Source organism: Monodelphis domestica, chromosome 4 (assembly GCF_027887165.1).
Source record: "Monodelphis domestica isolate mMonDom1 chromosome 4, mMonDom1.pri, whole genome shotgun sequence".
NCBI lineage: Eukaryota > Metazoa > Chordata > Mammalia > Didelphimorphia > Didelphidae > Monodelphis > Monodelphis domestica.
Genome location: NC_077230.1, coordinates 238622339 through 238644745, shown reverse-complemented (window position 1 = coordinate 238644745; position 22407 = coordinate 238622339). Strand labels below are relative to the sequence as shown.

The 22407-nt window shown below is 42.2% G+C and overlaps 1 protein-coding gene across 5 annotated transcripts in view; it reads left to right on the top strand.

The window, feature by feature from the left end:
* Positions 1-22407, top strand: part of ZBTB16 (zinc finger and BTB domain containing 16) — a 274688-nt gene that overhangs the window by 28154 nt on the left and 224127 nt on the right. The window lies entirely within an intron of this gene.

Below are 22407 nucleotides of genomic sequence, written 5' to 3'. Positions count from 1 at the left end.
AGACACTGGGCCTGCTAGCCATTTCTTTTTCCACCTCATTTTATAGAGCAAGAAACGGAGGCAAATAAGATTAAATGATTCTCACAGAATCACCCAAGTAAATGTTTGAGGCTGGATTTGAACCAAAGAAGAAGTCTTCCTGACTCCAGATCTGGCACTCTCTGTGCTGTGCCACCTAGCTGCCCTTTAGCTTTAGTATGTATGTATTAATTCAGTTTTAAATTCTCTGACTCAGCCCATGGCAGCTACAGAGGCAAGAGTAATGTGGGTTAGGTCATTGAAAACAAATGTTTTTAGCCACACCCATTGTTGGTGGTACCTGGTGTCCCCTCAGGTTCTGAACCCCTTCCTTCATAACTAGCTCAGCTTGGGACCTCCACTTCTTTCCCACTGAACCTTTTTGGACTAGGTGGGGAGGAGCAGATATTCTGAGGGGTGGAACTGATGAATTGGACTGACAGTCCAGGGAACTGTGTTCTCGATTCATGTTGCATAATATGACGCTTGTGATTCTTCTCTCTCTGGGCCTTTTTCTTTCTATTTATAATGGGTAAAGTACTTGTCCTTGAAGGAGATCATGTCTTCAAAGAGGTTTTAAGCCTGTCATCAACAGGTGCTGAATAAATACAGATGTGACTAGTAAATACAGATGTGATGAATAGAGTGTTATTTTTTTACCCTGCCTTAATCAAGTTATATATCATTTTATTTTTGGGGCTCTAGACTAATTTTACAAGGTTGGGAAATCTAGCTTTCCTTTGTTTTAAAGACATCTTGTGAATTGTCCCCAAATCCTTGCCCCCCATTTTTCTTTTATTGGGATTTTTTGGTGGGGATGTCCCTCCTTTTTGTTACCCATCATCCTTTTTACCTTCTCCATCCCAACCTCTAGCACATACATGAAAAATTGCATATAAAACCAGCGCTGCTCAGACAGGTTTTTAGCATAGAATGTCATTGCGGCTTTGCGTGTCCGGTGTGGGGGTGGATTGGAATCGTCTCCACCCTTCTCACCCCAACATTGTGTGCTGCACCTGATCTAATCTCAGCCCAGCCGGAATCTGCTCTGTTATTGCCTAATGGGTAGACTTGAGACCCACCAAGTAAGACATGGGAAAATGCAACTGAGCTTAAGTTAAATGTAGCCACCCTTTCCGGCAGGTGTAAATAACAACCAACATCAAGGTTTGTCTTTTTGGCACATATATCACTCAGGAAAAAAGAGGAGATAGTTTGTTTTTTCTCAAACTTTCCAAAATATGACCCCCTCCCATCCCCATCTTTATCACACAACTTCATCTTTTCCTAATATTCATATTTAATTATATGCACTATGGAAAGTGAAAGCATAGTGGAAATTTTTTCTCAGCTTTCTTGGCCTCAGTTTCCTTTTCTGTACCATGAACAGAGCAATTAAAGGTTCATCGACTCAAGGAGGCTTCTCTCCCCAAACTGAAATCCAACTGCCCACCATGGCTTTCTTTCATAGTACCCAACAATGCCCTTGAATGGTGCTTTAAATCTCAGATGTAGTTTTTTCTTTATTCCAGAAAATGAGAATAAAGAGTCAGAGTCACAGAATCTCAGTCTTAGATGATACCTCAGTGGTCATCTAGTCTAACTGGTATCTATGTGGAAATCTCTCTCTGGTATATCCAATGGATGGGTGTCCATCTCTTGATTGAAGGCAGAAGGGAACCCAGATAGTAAGGAGAACTTACTCCTCCAAGGAAGCCCATTCAAATTTAGATAACCATAATTGTTGGAAATTTTTTCCTTCTTATCTAGCCAAAACCACCCTATTTGTGGTGTCTCCCCATTGGGAGCCATTCCATTTTGTCTTTCCATCTTGGTTTTTGTCCAGTTTCATTGACTTCTCGATTGTGTAGACTGAAGCTTGCTAGAGATAGTTGTGTGCTCATGTGGAATTGCCTCATTACAAACCTGTTATATGTGTGTGCAAAATAGTGGAGAATCTTTCGGGACTCTGCTTCTTGGTGATTCATGCTAAATGTTCTTTCTTTCCAAAGTAGAGAACGGATGGCTACCCTGGGAAGCTGCAGTCATGGTTTGTGTTGGCCATGACATCATAGGACAATATGTCCAGAGGTAAAGCTACTCAAGGGGTCGTCTGGTCCAATCCCCTCATTTTATGGAGGAGGAAACCGAGACCTGGGCATATCAAGTTTCTTGCCCAAGGTCACACAGGCAGTAAGATGCACATCTGTGATTTAAACACAGGTGTGGTGTCTCCAAGTTCTGTACTTCGTCGTTGAGCATTCCATCCATTTCCTCTCTTAGGATCAATGCTCTCCATGGAAGGATGGAGTATTCAAGTCAGCAAATGTTTGTTGAGGATTAATGCCGACACTCTGCAAGGCACCCAGTAGGCACTGAGGATACAGACATTGATAAGATGCATTCCCTGCTCTCATATAGCTTATAGTCTGAGGGAAGAATTTGGGGTACCATGGGGAAGGTTTATTTGGGTAATAATGAGGAGAATTTGCTAAGTTCAATGGAAAGGGCTCTAGAGTATAAGAAACTTGAGGAGGGGGAGATCATTCAGTTGTGGGGGATCAGGAAAGGTTTCATGGAGGAGGAGACAATTGACTTGACTCTTGGAGGTAGGGAATGTCTTCAGAGACATTCAAGGATTATTGAAGGATATGAAGAAAAATCCAACACAAATGAATATTCAGGGGGCAGCGAGGGAGCTCAGTGGAATGGAAGTCAGGCCTAGAGATGGGAGATTATGGGCTCAAATCTAGCCTCAGATACTTCTTATGTGACTCTAGGCAAGCCACTTAACCCCCATTGCCTATCCCTTACCACTCTTCTACCTTAGAACCATTGCACAGTATTGATTCTAAGACAAGCTAAGAGTTCTGTATTTTTGTTTGTTTGTTTGCTTTTATTTAAAGAAAAGAAATGAAAGACACAGGATTAGAAGAGGAGTAAAGATAGTGGTCTACAGACACATAGTCACTGGGTTAGGAGAGATCTAAGAGCTCTTGTTGCCTGATTCTCATGTAATGCAGAAATCCTCCCCATACCATTTCCAACAGGTGGTCTATCATTTACCCTATATTCAGGCACTTTGTATAAGCAAGACTCACTATGTTCCAAGGCAGCCTCCTACAGGATATCTCTGCTTGTCTGGAATTTCTCTTTACATGGAGCCAAAATCTGATTATTTCCTATTTCTCATTGCATCTAGTTCTAGAGTCAAGGAGAACAAATTTAAGCCCTCTTCCTACAACCCATCATAAGCCAAAGGATGGCAATCAACAGTGTCCTCTCTTCTCCAGGCTGTATGTCCACAGTTCCTTCAGCTATTTTTCATAGAGCCTGGTTTCTAATACCTTTACTATCCTGGTTGACCTCTGTTTGTTTCTAGCCTGTCATTTTTCCTCCTCTTGGATGCCCAGGACAGAATGGAATTCTCTAGCTGTGGATGGATGGATGGATGGATGGATGGATGGATGGATGGATGGAGCAAGACCTATTTTAGTGATGTGATAGAGGTCTAATCCATGGACTTGAATGACAGTCTGTAAAGAGTCCATTCTTTTTCCCTTCCTCCATAACACCCAAACCAAACCCTCTAATACAGCAAGCTACTTTCTCCTTTGCCCTACATTTAAAAACATTTAGTATTTTAATAACAAATTTCCACATTAGTTTTCCAAAGTTGTATGATCCATGTTGTCCCCCTCTCTTCTTTCCTTCCCTCTCCTGGAGCTGATGAGCAATCCAAATTTTCTTTTCTTTCTTCTTTTTTTTTAACTCTTGCTTTCTGTTTTTGAATCAATAATGTGTGTTGGTTCTAAAGTAGAAAAGTGGTAACAGCCAGGCAATACGGGTTAAGTGACTTGCTCTGGGTCACGCAACTAGGAAGTATTTTAGGTCAGATTTGAACCTAGGACCTCCCATCTCTATGGCTATCAATCCATTGAGCCACCTAGCTGTTCTCTCCATCCCCACAATCCCCAAACATCTTTTTCATAGAATCACATCAGTGATCACTTATGGAGTCCTGGTAGCATGGAAAGTCTGTTTTATCTAGGAGCCAGAATTGGGAAGATGTGGGGAGTTGATGTCTCATCCTGAGGTGAGTCCAGGTGAAGCCCAGGATGACACATGGAATTTGTAAAAGAGTGTAGCATAAGATGACTAGAAAGGTATGGTGGAAACTCTTGAATACTAGGATGAGAAGTTTATATTTTATTTTAGTGGGCAATGCGACATAGTAAGTCAGAGTATTTTTTTTTAACAGAATTGATTCTAAGTATCTTTTCCAAGGCAGAAGACTGATAAGGGCTAGACAATTGGGGTTGAATGGCTTGCCCAGGTTCACACAGCTAGGAAGAATCTGAGGTCAGATTTGAACCTAGGATCTCCCATCTCTAGACCTGGCTCTCTATCTCCACTGAGCCCCCTAGCTACTTCAAGAGAGCATTGTAAATTAACTATTATATGCCAATCACTGGAGATAAAAAACAAAAAAATAAAGAATCCTTCCTCTCAGGGACCTTACATTTTGTCCACAGAGACAAAAGCACATAAAATTTGGGGTTTTCTCAGCAGAGATACTAGAGTGGTTTGCCATTTCTTTCTCCGGATAATTTTACAGATGAAGAAATTAAGGCAAATAGGGTTAAGTGATTTGCTCAAAGTCACGCAGGTAGTAAGTGTCTGAGATTGGATTTGAACTCAGAAAAATGAGTTTTCCTGACTCTGTGCCTGGTACTCTACTCATTGTCACCTATCTGCTCACTTATAAAAAATGCACAAAAATAGTGATAATACTGTATAACCCAGAATGAATTACTTGCTAGCTCCAGGAGAGGGGAGGGAAGAAGAAAGGGAGACAATTTGGTTCATACAACTTTGGAAATCTTATGTGAAAATTTGATATTAAAATTTAAAAATGAAAAAATGCACAAAAACAGTGACAATATAACCCAGATTGAACTGCTTACCAGCTCCAGGAGTGGGGAGGGAAGGAAGGAGGGAGACAATTTGGCTCATATAACTTTGGAAATAATAATAGTAACAATAATAGGCTTGAAGCCTATGACCTCTGTCTTAGAATAAATATTTTTAAATACCTGAAATGCATAAAATTACAAAGAAAACCAGTTATAAGAAATAAAGATATAACTTTTTCTCATCTAGGCCTATAGAATCCCTCCCCTAAAGTCTATCCTTGAATACTTTAGGGGTTTGTGGATCCCAAGTTAAAAGTCTCTAGACTGGATGAGAAAAGGTCTGATTGGCAGTGAGTGGTGGATAGACCTGGGCAGTCCCAGCTTCTTCTGGTGACACTAATGAGAGTTTGAGGGAGGGAGTGTCTAAAATAGCAAAGAAGGAGACCTGCCACATTTGGGGTGCTTCCAGGGAATGTGGTCCAAGATGTTCAGAAACAGTGACCAAGTGCTTAGGTGGAACTTCAGTGTGAGATTCTTACCCTCTAGCTCATCCCTCAAGCTCCAGGATTAACAAGCTCTTTGCCCTGGGAAAGCTACATGATGAAAGAAATGCTTACCACCCTCCAACCCCCCCCCCCAAAAAGGCAACAACAGCTATCAACCAGACCAAGAAACTGGAGAATTCAATGTCAGAAGTTTGCAAAGTTGACGGTGTTTGATCGATGTAACTGGTTGTAGTAACAGGCTACAGGGGCTGAGAAAGCCAGTCCAGTGTTGGTGTGGGAAAGTCACCTGGCAGTTAAGCTTTGCCTTGGTGGTGGTTGGGGTGGAATCAGTGAAGGGGGGTGGGGATAGTTTCTTAGGCAATGGAACCAATAAGTTTTTCTACAACTCTTTCTGGAGCTAGTGTGGTGTGTGGGAATGGTATGTGGGTGCAACAGGTAGTTTGTATGAAACTTTGCAAGCTTCTGGAAATTGGCTCCCGTTTCTTAGGATGCAGTATGGAGAACAGCTTTAGGGAAGAATCTTACGGAAGGCTCACCTTAGGACTCGGGTGGCCTGAGGTGTATTCATTCAGTTGTGACTTGGTTTGGGATTTTTTTGGCAAAGAGATCAGAGTGGTTTGCCATTTCCTTCTCTAGCTCATTTTATAGATGAGAAAATGGAGGTAAATAGGGTTAAGTAACTTGCCCTGGGTCACATAGCTAGTAGGTGTACAAGGCTGGATTTGGGAATTATTTCAACCATTTCCTCCATGCTAAGTCATACAATCCTATCCCACTATTTTACAGAAAAAAAAACAGCCTCAAAATGAGACAGCTTATGTAGCTCTTCAGTAGATAAACTCTTCACAGCTCTGTCACATCTGTCCAGGACAAGCAGATTCTGTGCCTTGAATTGTCCCCCATACAAGTATATAGATGGCAGGGAGGTTTTTTAAAGGCTGTTAAATTTCCTTTAATCGAAGTGTCAGACATGCAGCTCATTGGCATGCAGCCAGAACCAGATTAATATGTAATTGGGAAGGGGGGGACAGCCAGATAGGTCAGTGGATAGAGAGCCAGTCCTAGAAATGGGTTGTCCTGAGTTCAAATTTGATCTTAGACATTTCCTAGCTATGTGACCCTGGGTAAGCCACTGGGTAACCTCCATTGCCTAGTCCTTACTGCTCTTCTGCCTTGGAACCAATATCCAGTATTGATTTGAAGGTGGAAGGTAAGAGTTTTTTTTTAATGTAATTGGGGAATATTTATAGAAATAAAAATACAATATCACATAAATAATGCCATTTCATGGTCAGTATGCAGCCAACAGGGTTCCTTGGCTTTACTTAGAAAAGATTTGGATCTGGGCATGGCGATGCATGCCTATAAGTCTTGCTCCTGGAGGAGGATTGTTTGAGTTCAGGCATTCTGGGCTAAAGCTGATGAGGTGTTTGTACTAAAGAACAGCATTACTATGGGGAGCCCCTGGGAGTGGAGGACTACCAGGCCACCCATCAGCATTGGGCTTGGCCCAGTTTGAGGTAGGAAGAACCAGTGTTCAAAAGAAAAGGATCAGGGAAGAGAAGCTGTGGCATAGGATATATAGGATATATATAATTATTAAATATGTGTGAGATAATCTATGTGTAATATAGGTTACAAATATATATAAGTTATATATAATTGCTTGGTATTGCCTTCTAATTTCTTGGGTCTAAAAGCAATCAATAATGTTCTATGGAAGGAGCTTTTGCCCTGAAAGGTTCAGTAGGAGAGAGATAGTTTAGATCTTATAACTTCAGAAAACTTAAGTAGAAAATTGTTATTACGTGTAATTGGTAAAATAAGATATCTTTTCAAAATAAATAAAAGGGGAAAAACTAGTTATGTCGGTAGACTTGGCTCAGCCATTTGTCCATTCTTTTGCCTACTTGGAAAATCCTGCCTAGTCTCCCTGCCTCTTCTGGTCTCACCCTTCTCCAATCTGTTCTTCCTTCACAGTTACTCAGATAATCGTTCTAAATTACAAGCCTGATCATGTCACTCTCATGTTCTACTTCCTTGCTTAACATCCTTCCAGGGTTCTGGATTGCTTCAAGTGTAACACCTGAGCTCCTCAGCTTGCCATTGAAAGCTGTTCAGTCTGGCTCCAATCTTCCTTTCTAGGCATAATTCACATTCCTTCCCTTATACATGCTCTGGATTCCAGCTCAGTTGGCCTTTTTTTGCAGTTCCTGAGATATAAGATGCCTGGAATGCACATACTCTTCTAATCCTAGGCTTCCTTCAAGTCTCACTTCATTAGCCACCTCTGAGCAACCTCTCTCTTTCCCAGATAGTTGTTAGTGTTCTTTCGTTCCCCAAATGATCATGTATCTATTTCTCTGTTTAGAGTTGCGCTGTCTCCATAGGATGTAACGGCTTTGAGAAAAAGGATCATTTCTTCATTTGTAGCCTTAGCACTTAACCTAGTACCTTGCAGATAGTTGGATTGGACTGAATGTCAGTCATCCCTTCCCTCTCCTCTTTTTTTTTTTTTTCCGGTGATTTAGTTTTGGTCCTTTTAATTAGTGATTGTCACTTCAGGCAGCCTATCGGCGGGGTTAGTTACACTGTTACTTACTTACCTGCTGGCGTCTCATTTGCCAGTCATCATTTTTACTCAATTTTGGAGATTTCTGGAAACTCATAGATAGATGACTTATTTTTGCTTGCTTTATGAAAGTTGCTTTTTGGCTCAGCGAGAAGCCCCATTTTAATTTGCTTCAGCTATTGGATGTAACTGCTAATTGCTGAAGAAGAAAAAAAACTATGGTTCAGCAACACTTTTTCTCCTGCTTATTCTAGGAAAACTATTTATGAATCTTTAAAATAGTGATTATCCCAAACTGTTAAATCAAATTCCATTCACAGCTCCTTGACTTCTTGTGAAGATTGGAGGAAAACATTTCCAATCACTTTCATTTGTGTGCGCGTGTGTGGTTGGTTTATTAACGACCTCTAAAACAGGACCAATGAAAATTAAAGTTGTAAGCCTTGAATGCCTTGTAAATGAATCCAGGTGTCCATCACCTTATACATTGTTTTGTTTTGTTTTTTCAAAAGAAGTGAATTTTTATATATTGTATCCTATTTAAAATGTGCTAAGCAAGCTTGATAAATGTATTCTGTACTTCACAAATGTACTGTAGCTACATAAATGCACAAATCCTTTTTTTAAAGAACCTTTTTTAAAAATGCAAATTATTTTAAAATATCTTATAAATTTGAATTTTTAGATATTGTAATTATACACACTGAGTCAAGCCTATAATGCAGATAGTTGGGGAATTTGTTTAGTAAGAGTCTATTTTCCAAAGTCAAGGTGACACAAAGAGAAATTAATGTGCAGAATAGAAGACAACCAAGAGTTGGAAGACCTTAGTTCAAAATCTGCCTCCTCATTCCCTGAGTGCTCTTAAGACAAGTCATAATTTAATCAATCTCTGTGTGCCTTGGTTTCCTCTTCTGTAAAACAAGGATTTATATGGTTGCTTAGGTTCATGCCATCTCCTAAGTCTGTGATTCTAAGGGAAGTCAGAGGGGGTGGGTATGAATCATTCATTCTCTGTCTGGAGGCTGCTCTCCCAAATCAGAGAGGTTTATGGCATCTTAAAGCAGCTGTCTGCTGGGCTGCAAATTTAAGGCCAATACATACAGAATGAGCACCTCCATCTTTCCTGGGAACCTGTCTCTTGGTTCAGTGTAATCCAGGGTATTCTTTGTCCCATTGACCTAGGTGCATTGTTCCAGTTCTGGTTTAAAATTAGCCAGGCATCACTCCATCAACACGGCTCCCTTATTCCCCTCCACATGGATATCAACTGACTGTTGGACAGTCAAGCAACTACTGATCTGTGAATGTGACTGCATCTGCACATAGATGGGTAAACTGAGGCAGACACGAGTATCACCTATGATACCTTATTGAAGATAAACTAATGGCTGGCCTTGGAAGAATTCAAGAGTACTTCCCTTCCCTTCCCTTCTCCTTAGTCTCCCAACGCCTAGGGCTAAAAAAGTTTGACTCTTGGCTATTATATCCCAGAATGAAGCACAAAGGAAAGGGGAATTAGCATGAATGATGGCTAAGTCCAGGATGAGGAAGGATCACTGCCAGCATATTCTCTCCTTGTCAAGGAACATGATGGGAAGGATTGAACAGTGACTAGTGATCCAGAAGCAAGTCTTACTGTTACTGAGTCAGTTTCTCTGTCTTGAAAAGTGTTGCCCGTTGTGGGGAAAGGTAGTGACAGGTGATTATAGAGGGCTGGGAAAAAGGCCTGGCTGTGCCAGTCTTATGGCTGGGTAAGTGGGGCTGTAACTGGTTTGGGTGGTTCTGTGCAAGAAGAATCAGCTCACTGGGAGCCATGCCTAACGATATAGTTCAAAGTTTGTCAGAATCAGACAGACAGATGGAGATGGAAAAAAAGGAAAATGAGAATGGGGTAAAGGAGGGAGTGGGGGAGAGAGAAGTAAATTTTAAAAATTAAAATGTTCAATGGGAAGTCCCAGGTTCAAATGTGGTTCAGATACTTCCCAGCTCTGTGACCCTGGGCAAGTCACTTAACCCCCATTGCCTAGCCCTTTCCATTGTTCTGCCTAGGAACCAATACACAGTATTGATTCCAAGACGGAAGGAAGGGTTTAAAAATAAAATGAATTTCAAGATAACCCAGAAATTCCCCTTAGCTTGTTTTCTTCTTAAACCCTGGAGCTCCTATTGTACAAACTTATTAGTTTGAAAAAGCTCACAGTTGGGTTTTGCCTAAGTGTGTCCTTTTCTCAGGGGTGGGTAGCAGGGAGGAGGTGTGTGGATACCTTTTTTTTGTTTGTTTGTTTTTAAACCACAGAAACTTGTGATGGGACTGGGGCTGGAACTCTCTAGTTCTGGGAAGTGCTTAGCAAACACAACAGATTCACCACTAACTCCTGAGCCAATCTCAATCTAGGACAGGAGTTCATGGACCTCTTCTCAGAATAACAGTTTTAAGTACATAAAATAAAAAAATGTAAGATTACAGAAAAAACCCTGAAAATTAGTTACATGGAATCCCTTTTCAGAATAATATTTTAATACATAAAATATATAATTTTACAAAATAAAAACTGAAAGTCTGTGAAAATAAAGATGTATTTTTTTCCCCATCCACGTTCACAAAACCCTTGGTGAAGAATCTTTTCCAGGACTTTAGTTTTCTCAAACAGAATGGATTCCATTTTAAATCACAACCAGAGGGATTGAAGTTAGATTTGAGAAGGCACTGCCTGAGATTCTGAAAGAAGATGACCATGGAGAGTTGTTGGAGTTTCCAGCAGTGGACGTTTTGTCCAGAAGAAATCCTGGGCTGGATTGGATGTAATGGACTTGTTCAAATTCTTCTCCAGAGCAACAAGTATACCTATGTTTGTCATTCAAAACAGCAGTAGCAGAACTTCTAAAAAATTGCTCTTTCCACTTGAGCTCCCCCCAATAGCCAGCCCCAGTGTGGCTATGATTTTTAATGGAAGAGTTGCCCAGGGTGCCTTGCCTTTGAGTGGGTTGGGGGCCAGGAACCCTTCTTGCCACCTTCCCCTGTATTTGTCTCTGAATGGATGAGCTCAATGGTGTGTTAGGAATGCCATTAGATCCACTGGCTCAGGTCTCTGTGCCATAGTGAGGAACAGATGCAGCCAACCATTAGAGCCCTCCGTGTGATCCATCAGGCCTCGAGTGCTCTAGTGAAACATTATTAATGTTAATTTGGGGAGCCTCTTACAGTAGCTGGGGGGAACATGCAATATTGTTTTAAATTTATTTACTTATTTATTTTTATTTTAAGCCCCTTGGCAATTTTGATGCTGGTGTAGCATCTATTGTGGTTCACCCCACTCTTCCTTGGGCCCCCTCCTTCCAGAGAAATTCTCTCCCCCAGCCAAGCCCAGAGCTGTGATTACTTCCAGAGCTAGAAGGACAACTTAGCAGGCTCTTGTTTCTGGCTGATGGACCTTATTAAGTAGCACCTGGCATCATAACCCACTAATGGGAACCAGCATTCTCCTCCTGCGTGGCCAGTGACAAGTAGCCCTGTCTGCCTGAGTTTGCCATGCGAGGAAGTTCCTATTAGTTTTATGGTCAAGAGGACTTGTCCTGTTCAGGAAATGAATGTTGCTGCTAAAGGTCCACGGCCCTGACCCTGGCGGTGTAACCTGTGCGGGCTGGGGGGAGACCCTGCTCAGGATGCTTGGGGTTTCAGATCCACTCTGTTTCTTGTCATATGTAAAGAGGGAATCACTGTGGTATGCTACAGCCTTGAATTTTTGATTTATTTAAAGTAAAGGGGACTTAACCATTTCCATACCTAGGCTACTGAATCAAGATGAACTAGTCCTTCCCCCTACTCCCCATTATAAAGTTGAATTTTTCTAAGCACAGTCTTTTCCCTCTTTCTCCCCCCCCCCCCAATTTCTTATTTGTTGCTGCCTTTTCCCTCTGGGAGATGGACTTTTTCTTGACCTGATTTTGCAGAGAACAGCAAGTAATGTTTGACCTCATTTTTTTTTTGAGGAAACTTGCTTTTTTCTTTTTTTTTGGAGGTGGGGTGGGGGGAGAGATGTTTCAGAGTTCTGATGATTGCAGTGGGTGCTCGGCTCTTCCATAGGCCCCTGGTGACAAATCTGTGAACTGCAGCCCACTCTAGAAGCACCCAGAACCCTCAATCACCTGGAAACTGAGGAGGGTGATGGGAGATGACTTGTCTTGGAGGGATTTAAGGGGAACTACATTGTTGTTTCTCAGGGGTAGGTGGGGGACATTTGTCGTGTCATGGAAAAATAAAATATCCTTGTGAAAGGGAAAATGAAGAGGAAGGGAGAGAAAAAGAAGGGTCAGCAATACAAATCTTGCTCATTCTCTCTTGATTGCCCAATTTCACTGAAAGTGAGGGTATGGCTGATTTCCAAGACCCAGGGTACTTCACGAAGGTACTTATGACCTCTTGTTTGCCATTGCTTTATCTTCTACTAGAAAAGCAGCCAGTAATTCTTACTTTAAAAGAGGCTTTTCCAAAACACTTAAGCGGGCACCAAGAGTTGGGAAGTCTCTTGGAACTAGGAAAGTGAATGATGTAAAAGTTACGTAATGGCCTCCGAGTGCTTTCCTAAATTAAGGTAAATTAATACCTACCTATGTGTCAATTCATTTCTCTCCCACCCCACCCCCAATCCTAGAATTACCAGAAAGGAGAATATGATGCCTAAGAATATTCTGGTGATGCTAAATTGAATAGTTGTAAGAACATTTTTCTCTTGGTCATATTCCTTTTAGAAAATCAGGACTGGACTTGTGGGGTGATCGACTGATTTAGCTCCACTGAACTCTTTTCCTTAATTTCTTAGCACCACATTTTCCATTGCCACCTTTCCCCCTCACCCCATAATTATATACTATTTTTCTTTTTTGTGTCTTGACAGCTTCAAGAGGTTTTTATTTAAAAAAAATTTTTTAAAGCTGAGTAGCTGCTAAATATTCTCCAGCAGCCAGATCTAGGGGTAAGGGGCAAAGAATAGGGCAAACCTTGGCATCTCCTATTGCAAAAGTGAAAAATATTTCTGTTTGCAGTTAATTTTAGTGGCAAGCAGATCATGTTAACTGGATGTAATTGCTTCCAGATATGGCAGAGGGTTTTGTGTGTTGGGATGAAGGGCCTGGTAAGTGCTTACTTCCTGTGTAAATTAGCCTATTCCATTCAGTCTTTCATTCTGGGCAGCCCTGGATTCTGTCATTCTGCTTACAATTTTCCCCCTCCTCACCCATGGCCTGGTGTTGGGAGGCAGCTCAGTCCCACACGGTAGCTTTCATTTGTCATTTAGGACCAGTTACTCCTTGTTCTTCATATGCAGTCTGCCCTTAAGATAATAATAAGAGTTCAAGAAAGTGCCACCCAGACTTGAAGCTTATTGGAGGCCCTGGTGGGTGCTTCTTTGCATCTCTGCAAGCCCAGGAGGGTGCGAAATTCCTGATCCTGAGAGCCCAGAACTCTTGTCTTTTCCCTCTGAGACTCCCCCGCCCCCCGGGGGTAGAACAGCCCTAATCTCCCTCTTTCTCAAAACAAGTCCTGCACAGTGGACAAAGGACGTTTAGAGGCTTAAAGTGCTGGGGACATGTGGTGGGGGAAGCGAGAGGATCTTCGAGATTCACAGGTGAGATGAAACCTACCTGCCCCTCTCTCTCTGCCAAAAAAGGAGAAAAACAAAAGCCACAGAAACCTCTCCCAAGATCTTAGCAGGTTTGGGTTTAGAAAACGTGTTAACATTCATGTTCTCCTAAATTCAGTTTCTGACTTGTGGCCAGCCCCACATTCTTACTCCTATTTGCATAAGAGGTTGCTGTTTATCTTCATATATCAGCTCCTCCGATAACCCCTGTGGTCTGTTTAACAATCTAGGAGGAGTAGATGGCTTGATAAACGTCGGTTTCTCCAATATGCAAAGATAAACTGTTGGCGAGGGTGAGGAGCAGTGTGTCTGTCGGGGAGGAGGGGGCCAGGTGGGGGAGACTGATGGACTCTTTTTTTCCAATGGGGGGCAGAGATGTGTGAAGCACCTGATGGCAGAAAACAGGTATCTTGTCAAAACAACAGTTGCATTTATCACACAGTTTATCAGCTTCCTCTCCTTCCAGCCTCATATAGACATGCAAAATCTCCAAGGGCATTTCCACTGAGCAGATTCATGGGGGGGGGGGCGCCCGAAATCATCTGAGAAGAGGCAGAAGAGGGTTGGTGGCTGCTTCTGCCGGCTTCCAGCCTCTCTCCCAGCCCTTCTCCCCCAAGATGGCAACAAGGGAGTATCTTGGGGTTTACTGGGAAGGACGTTTTACTAGGTGGACCCTTTCTTTATTCGGTGGGGCTTTTGGGGGGCAGCCTTGTAGGAGCAGAGACCTGGCTTTCTAGAGAGAGCTGGGTGAGAAGAAAACCCCAGCCCATCACCTGGTCAATAAGCTGTCTGAGAAGCAAACAAAGGCGCTGGGGCTGCCTATTAAAAGTTAGAGACCCGGCTGATAGCTTTGTTTTAGCGTCCTTGTGCTGTTTGCAGATTAGGAAGGGGGCTATTTAGAGCTGAGGGCATCTACTTGGGAGAGTCTTACTGGGGAGAAAAGAAAAACAGCCCAAAGTCCGAGTTTCCAGAGATGCTAGAGATAACCGAACAACCTAGCAAGGGGTTGGGGGAAGGAGGGGAAGGGTCCCACTGCCTCTTACTGGAAGAGAAAAACCTTAGAGGGAGCAAGCAGCGAAGAGTGGCTTTCACTCCTAAAATTACCTATAAAAATATATCTTCAAGAAATCATGACTAGTCCTAAAAAAAAGAAAATCACAGTAATCTTGGTTTTTGGGGTAGTAAGAGACTGGTCAGAGGAGGACACTGGAAATAATGTGATAACCAACATGCCTACTAGAGTGGTAAGCGCTAGGTGATGGGGATTAAGTGACTTGCCCAGTGACACACAGCTAGGAAGTGTCTGAGGCTAGATTTGAATCCAGGACCTTTCAATCCTCAGAACCACCTGGAACTTTCTGAATCCAGATTTGAGCCTAAGACCTCTCCTTTCTAGGCCTGGCTCTCCATTCACTGAGCCACCGAGATGCCCCTATCTTTTTAACTTAACTGTGGTAAGGGCTAGGCAGTGGGGGTTAAAGTGATTTGCCCAGGGTCACTCAGCTAGGAAATGTCTGAGATCAGATTTGAACCCAGGACTTCTGGTCTCTAGGCTTGGCTTTCAATCCACTGAGCCACTCAGCTACCCCTATCTTTGTAACTCAAAACAAGCCATATCCCCTCTCTAGGCCTCAGTTTCTTTGTTTGTAAAATGAAGGAACTGACCTAAATGATCTCTCTCTAAATTATCATTCAGCTCTAAATCCAAGGGACTTATGAAACAGGTGAAATTAAAACCTGTGTAGTGTGACTTAGACTTCAGGTAAATAATAAAAAGCACACGAATGAAATAAAAATAAGAATAAATGTAAATCATAAAAAGGAACAATAACAAAATTTTTACATTTAAATTAATGTCATTTTGGCAAAGTACCTTTTATTCTACTTCTGTGAACATTTTGGAAATTCTTCTTCTGAAACTTCCCTCAGAGCCTTTGGCATATTCTTTTGATTATGAGAGGAAATTTCCATGTTCTAGAGAGCGGATTTGGTTCTTAGAAATAGGCAAAAGTCATAAGAAACTTCATTCTGGCAAATAAGGTGAGTGATCAAGCTGGGTGGTGATGGCTTCGATTCTACTTTCTCATCACTTGTGGCTGTGGCTGGTAAAAAAGATCATCCCCATAGAAGTCTGGAAGATCTTCCCAGTCATCAGATGAAGGAGAAATCAAGATTGCCATTAAACGTAGAGATAGGTAATTGAAATCTTCATCAGAAAGTAAGAAGAAAAGGGCAGAAGGATTCTCATTTCTCCAGAACAGGGGTTCTGAACCTTTTTTTTGTTTCTTGGACCCCTGGGGCAGTTTGGTGGAATTTCTGGATCCCTTCTCAGAATAATATTTTGAAGTGCTGGACTTGGAGTTAGTCCTGAGTTCAAATTTAGCCTCAGATACCTACTATTTAGGTGACTCTGGGCAACACACTTCACTCTGCCTCAGTTTGCTCATCTGTAAAATGAGCTGTATAAGGAAATGGCAAACCATTTCAGTCTCTGCCTCCAAAAAAGGCCAGATGGAGTCACAAAGAATGGGACATAATTGAAACAACTCAACAAGAAGCATTTATCAAAATATTATTTAAAACAAGTTCATATTTTTAATTTAGCCCATCAGTGATCTTCATATAGACAACTGATTCTGAAATGATTCCCATGTTAGTAATCAGTCTTTTGAAAAAAAAATTTGTCAGTATCTTAGGTACTTTATTAGTTTTTTGGTGCTTATCACATGGTGACGTTTTGAGTCTTGAAAAAATATTCATGATATAAAACTAAAATTAATCTATTTTTTGATTCCCTTGTTAGTAATGTCACTTTAAAAAATCTGCTAAGATATTGTTAATATCTTAGGAACTTTATTAGTTTTTTGATGTTTATCACATGTGACATTTTGAGTTGTCTTAAAAAATTCATGATATAAAAATGGAATTAATCTATTTTTTTAAAGTTTGTAAACTCCAGCAATAGAACCCCTGTTCTCAGATCAGATTTAGAGATTTTTAGAGGTCAGCTAAATCCAATCTTTTTACAGATGAGAAAATTGAGGATAGGAAAAGTTATGATTTAACCAAGGACATACGAGTATAAAGTGGAAGAACCAGTATTTAAACCAAGGTCTTCTCCCTCCTAATCCAGTGGGCTTTCTCTTGTGCTCCATTGCCTTTACCTGTGATTTTTAAAGAAGAGCGATACTATCAGCATTCTGTTTGGGGGCTGATAGTCTAAATTGGACATCACCAAGGAAGAGGGCCTATGGCAGCCTGAACCTACAGCCTACAGTCCACCTTTGCTACGTTTCTTCTCTGAGTGATTTGCTGTGCAGTGCCTCTGGGTGGGCAGCATTTGTTAGATTTTCTGTGTGAAGATATGACCATTCATACTGAATCCCTAATCTGTATGGGTTCAGTTTTCCAGATGTTTTGGGCCCAAACCCCAGCGAATTTTGCTCTGTCTTTGAAGCTTGGATCGTAGGGAGTAGCACAGCTTTCTGTTTTTCATCGGGTCGATCAGCCATCATCTGTCTACCAAGCTCACATATTCCCTGTTTGATGGCCTCTTAGGCTTGGCCAGAAAGTACAGTAAGATGAGAGTATTTCACGAGCACCTGTAATTGTAGGGGGCTCGCACTGCAGTGTGTGTGTGTGCTCGTGTGTGCACAAGTGCTTGCTCCTCTCACTCTCTCTGCATTATTTATAGTAAACCATATTAGAACTGTGTTAAAGAGGAAGGATGAATCATCCCCATTGAAACCATTGATGACATAAAAGAAAGCAAAATGCTTACTATGTGTTTTTTATAGTATTTAAGGACAGGTTGTGCTCCTTTGAACGTTCCCAAACAAAATCTGTGAGTCGTGACTATTTAGGGGAAAACAATCAAATGGGCATTGATAATTCAGGGTCGTTGTCTCCTCCTTCTCTTTGATTTTCAGCCAGAGCCAAGTTTTACCCATGGTCCCACTGGAGTGACCCCTCCTGCCGACAGGCGTGTACTGGATTCTTCAGTTTCTAGTTTTGTGTTTATGTCGTTTCTATGTTATTTAGGTGTGTGTGTGTGTGTGTATGCATGTGCATTGGGGAATGGCAATAGAAGATTCAGGGAATGCCCTCTCCCCTAATTCATACAGCTATTGGGGCAGTGGGTCAGGAAACATTCCATTTTCCTCTCTGCCAGATCCTGGGCTAAGTGCTGGGGGTAGGAAGCACCCAAGGAGCTCATTGTGTGATGGAAGAAGACAGTGCATAAAAGGAAGCTGGAAAGGGGGGTGACCCTGCACCCCTTCCTTAAGTCAAGGGTTTGGGAAGAGCTTTGGTGCTGACCCTTTCTCTTATCTATCCAGCCAGAGAGAGGGAGGAACCCAAAGGCAGACGGGACTCTCCAGGTAGTTGATCAAATCAGGGTTGATTTGACTTCCAGGAAGATGAGTTTCTGGAGATGATGGAGAAGCTCAGGTGGTCAAGATGGAGGGTAAAATCCCTCCTTAAATGTCTTTGTCTCTTTTACCCATGTGCTCTCAGGATCCTTGACCACCTGCGTAGAACTCCCTTCGGAAGGGTCTTGAGCATCCAATGGGATCTTTTCCCTCTTTATTAGGCAGGTGGTTGAATCAGCTTTGAAGAATTTCTAAGTTTTGTAGGTGTGTGGGGGGGAACTATCCCGGGGTAAAAGGAGGGCCCTGGAAGTCTGATGCATGAATGCTACTGTTAGTAATTGTCGTACTTGTATGTAGTGTTTATAATACGTAGAGCATGTTTATAACCATGATTTCATGTGCCCTTTACAATCATTCTGCAAGGTAAGGAAGGCAAGTATTATTATTCTTTTTTGTTGTTGTTCAATTATTTTAGAGATTCCCACATTTGGGGTTTTCTTGGCAAAAAGATCTGGAATGGTTTGCTATTTCTTTTCCCGGCTCATTTTATAGATGAGGAAACCAAGGCAAATAGAGTTAAGTGACTTGCCTAGGATCACATGGCTAATAAATGTCTAAGACTGGGTTTGAACTCCTGCTTTCTCCTTCTGGGCCTGGTATTCTATCTACTCTGCCTCTGTAACTTCTCCATTTTACAGATGAGACGATCGAGGCTGGGAGAAGTTACCTCATTTGCCCTAGATGGTACATGTAGTAGATACTTTACTCAAACTCAAGTCTGATTCTAAGGCTAATGAGAATAATAAATAATAAGAATTCTTACTGTACTTGGTAATATTTTTAATTTGTGTTTCATCCATACTATTTTCCCTCAATAAATGCCTAGCCCTATGGCCCCCTATATTTTCTCTCATATTAGTTCTCCCCATTCTCCACCACTGGGCCCACAGATTCATCAATAATGAGAGCTCCTGGAGTGGAAATGACCTCTGTGGATGCGGCGTGCCACCCCATCTGTAATGTGGGGCCCTAGAGAGATCTCAAGTCCCTCAGCCTGCATGAAGTCTTCTAGCCCTGGACCAGCCTCTCGGCTGCTTCTCCTTTAACAATATCTCCGGGTATTGAGCACTGGGAATTTCCAAAGAGATTTCCTTTCAGAGCCTTGATAGAGTGGTCATAAGTCTGAAAGCCCCCATTTTTCAGATCAGGAAACTGGCATTCCTAGACATGAGTAGGGATTCAAACCCAAGCCTTTTGCCTTGAAGATCAGGGGTCCTGTGGCCACGCCATATTCCTTTTACCAGGTAGCCCCAAAAGGAGATGGTTTCCAGAGGAAATGGGTTTTTTTATTATTAATTTTGGAAAATCATTTCTTGAGAGAGCTCCTTGCCCTCTCCTTAGAGTACATGATTTAGAGTAGGAAGAGGCGGTCACCCTCGTCTTTGTTATCTCCCTTATTTCAGACGTTAGGAAATGAAGTCCTAGGGAGGAGGGAGAAAACCGAGATGGCCGACGGTCTCTGTCGGCGTCCCCCCAAGGGCCTGAGAGCCGACTGACGGACGGACAGACGGACGGAGGGACAGATGAGCGGCGGGTTTCCTCCGGGACGATCAAAGGCAGCTAGACTCCGAAGCAGGCTCTCTGGGTGGTTACCCGTCTCTTTGACTGGCTTTTAAAGAAGCTCCAGTGGTGTGAGCAGAGCCTAACCGTCCTGGCCTCCCCTCCTGCCTCCTAGATAGCAGAGCCCCAGACAGCTATCTGCCCTCGGGGATTGGCTGTGGTTGTCGAGCTGCGCAATACATGCAAACCGACAGTGGCGCGGGGAGATAAGGCCCCCGGCTTGTGTAACGAGGGGGCACGATCTGTTTGCCGGAGTGGCTCCCGGCCGGCCCCCTTGTTAACTGCTAACCTCAACGGAGGCACCAGCCCGGCTCAGCCCCGGTGCCTCGCCTGCACACACGGTTTGGATTCGCTGCTCCCGGCCCCTCACTCGTTCCACTGATGTCTTTTTGTGGTTGGATAAAGGAAACTCGCACAGGCCGCCCACAGTGCAGACATCAGGCCGGCCTGGCCTCGGGCTGTTTTTTTTTTTCTTTGTGTTGTTGTTTATTTGTTTTAAGGGAGAAAGAATCTTGGCTTGGCATCTCCTTTTTATTGAAAGGAGGGAAAGATACAAAACCTAGAGGTGAAAGATGATGGGGGAGGGGATGACTTTAGCAGCCTCCTGGCCTTGCGCGGGCAAATGCTCTTACTGTTAGGGGCCACGTGGCTTGAGGCTCCCACCTGTGTGACTCTGGGCAAGTCACTTAACTGATTGCCTGGCTCTTAGTACTCTCCTGCCCAACCAATATTTGATATGGATTCTAAGACAGGAGAGAAGGGTTTAAAAAAAGAAAAGCAAAGAAAACGCTCTTGATTGTCTCAATTTCTGAGCTCCTCAAGGTTCCATTTTCTAAGTTTCTCTGCAAGGGCTCCTAGGCATGCACTCATTCTTCGGAGTAAACCCAGGATCTTGGTGCTTTTAGGTCTTTTTTTTTTAATCCTTACCTTCTATTTTAGAATCAATTCTATCAGTTCCAAGGTAGAAGAGCAGTAAAGTGTAGGCAATGGGGATTAAGTGACTTGCCCAGGGGCACACTGCTAGGAAGTGTCTGAGGTCAAATTTGAACCCAGGACCTCTGTCTCTGGACCTGACTCTCCATCCACCCTGCTACCCCACTCACTGATCTTTAATCAGACTCACTCCCTGCTCCCCCCGGGATAGCCTATCCACAGATGGCTTTTCTGGGCTTTATATTCCCTCACCCCCTTTCAGGGCACAGAGCCCTGCTCTTGGGGGTGGGAGGAGGTCCTAGGCCAAGGCCCCTGGGTCCCAGCATCACTGTGCCTCCAGAAGAGCCGTTTGTGTGCCTGGGCTCTTCCTCCAGCCTGGGCTGGGCTCTGGCAGGTTGGGGTAGGGAGGGGGGTAATTTAAAGGATTCTGAAGCAGTGGCTTATATTGATTTTAGCTTATCTGACCCTTTAGCTAGAGGCTGCTCTTCCCTCAAAGTGTCTAACCAGCTGTAACTTAAAGCAACCGAGAAATGTATATCATCCCCTTTTCTTGCATTAATTAGGACTAAGAAATGCATTATTTAGAGGGGTGAGAGCCTCCGAGGAAGAGTGCCTTTTTGGGCTAATTTAGAGATCTGTTGCTGAAAAGTGATTCCCAGGTAGCCAGCGTTTGGGGGACAAATGGGGGATGTGAGAGGGAGGTGGGTCTGGGAGGGTTTTAAAGAGCCCCTTATGGGCAGACCTGAGTGGCTTTGCTTGAGGCCCAACTGAATCCAACAGACTTTTCCAAGTGGTTGGTGATGATCCTCTCTTCCTCTGGACTCTTGGGCAGAGGCCTTCCTTTACAGGATCTGCTGGAAATGTTGTTTTCTGGATGTAGATTAGAGGGCAAACTTCGGGTAACCAGGATGTCTAGGATATTAATTCTGGTGACTTTTTCCTGGTTAATGGAAGGTTAGAAACCCTAATAACCTCCTCGGGTTTTTTTTAGTCCTTCTAGTTGAAAATCTTTCTAAAATATATTTTATGAAATATTATTTATTTATATATTTGCTATAGAACTTATTTAAATATTTAAAAATATGCTTATAAATATATAATGCACTTAGAAATAAAACAACAAATCTATATGTTTATCATACAAATTATTTAACTACATAAAATATATTTATATAAATATAAAATAATAGATGCATAAATAGAAATAAATTAATAACCGTGTATTTTATTATGTAAATTATTTGAATATATAAAAATATATATAAATATAGAATAATAGAATGCATAAATATATAAATTAAAATAGATAGGCTTATATATTAAATAAATCATTACTTAAATATATAACATATATTATGTAAATATATAATAGAATAACAGAATGCATAAATACATAAATAAATATTTATTATATGAATTAGTATGTAAATATATTTATATAACTACATAATAGAGTGCATAAATTAATGTAATAATTTAAATATATCACATCCCACCTTAGAGAGAAGAGAGACATTGATAGAATGGAGGCAGTCCTGGACTTGGAGTTGGGAGGATCTGAGTTCAAATCCCACTTCCAACATTTAGTAGCTTTGTCATCTTGGAGAGGTCACGTCAGCCTCTTGTGAGCCTCAGTTTCCTCATTTGTAAAATGGAGATCTTTGTAGAGGCCATGGACTTTTAGAAGCTTGAACGAGGTGGCCTTTATCCACCTCTTTGCAGTCTTTAAAGTACTATGTAGGGTGGCAGCTGGGTAGCTCAGTGGATTAAGAGCCAGTCCTAGAGACGGGGAGGTCCTAGGTTCAAATCTGGCCTCAGACACTTCCCAGC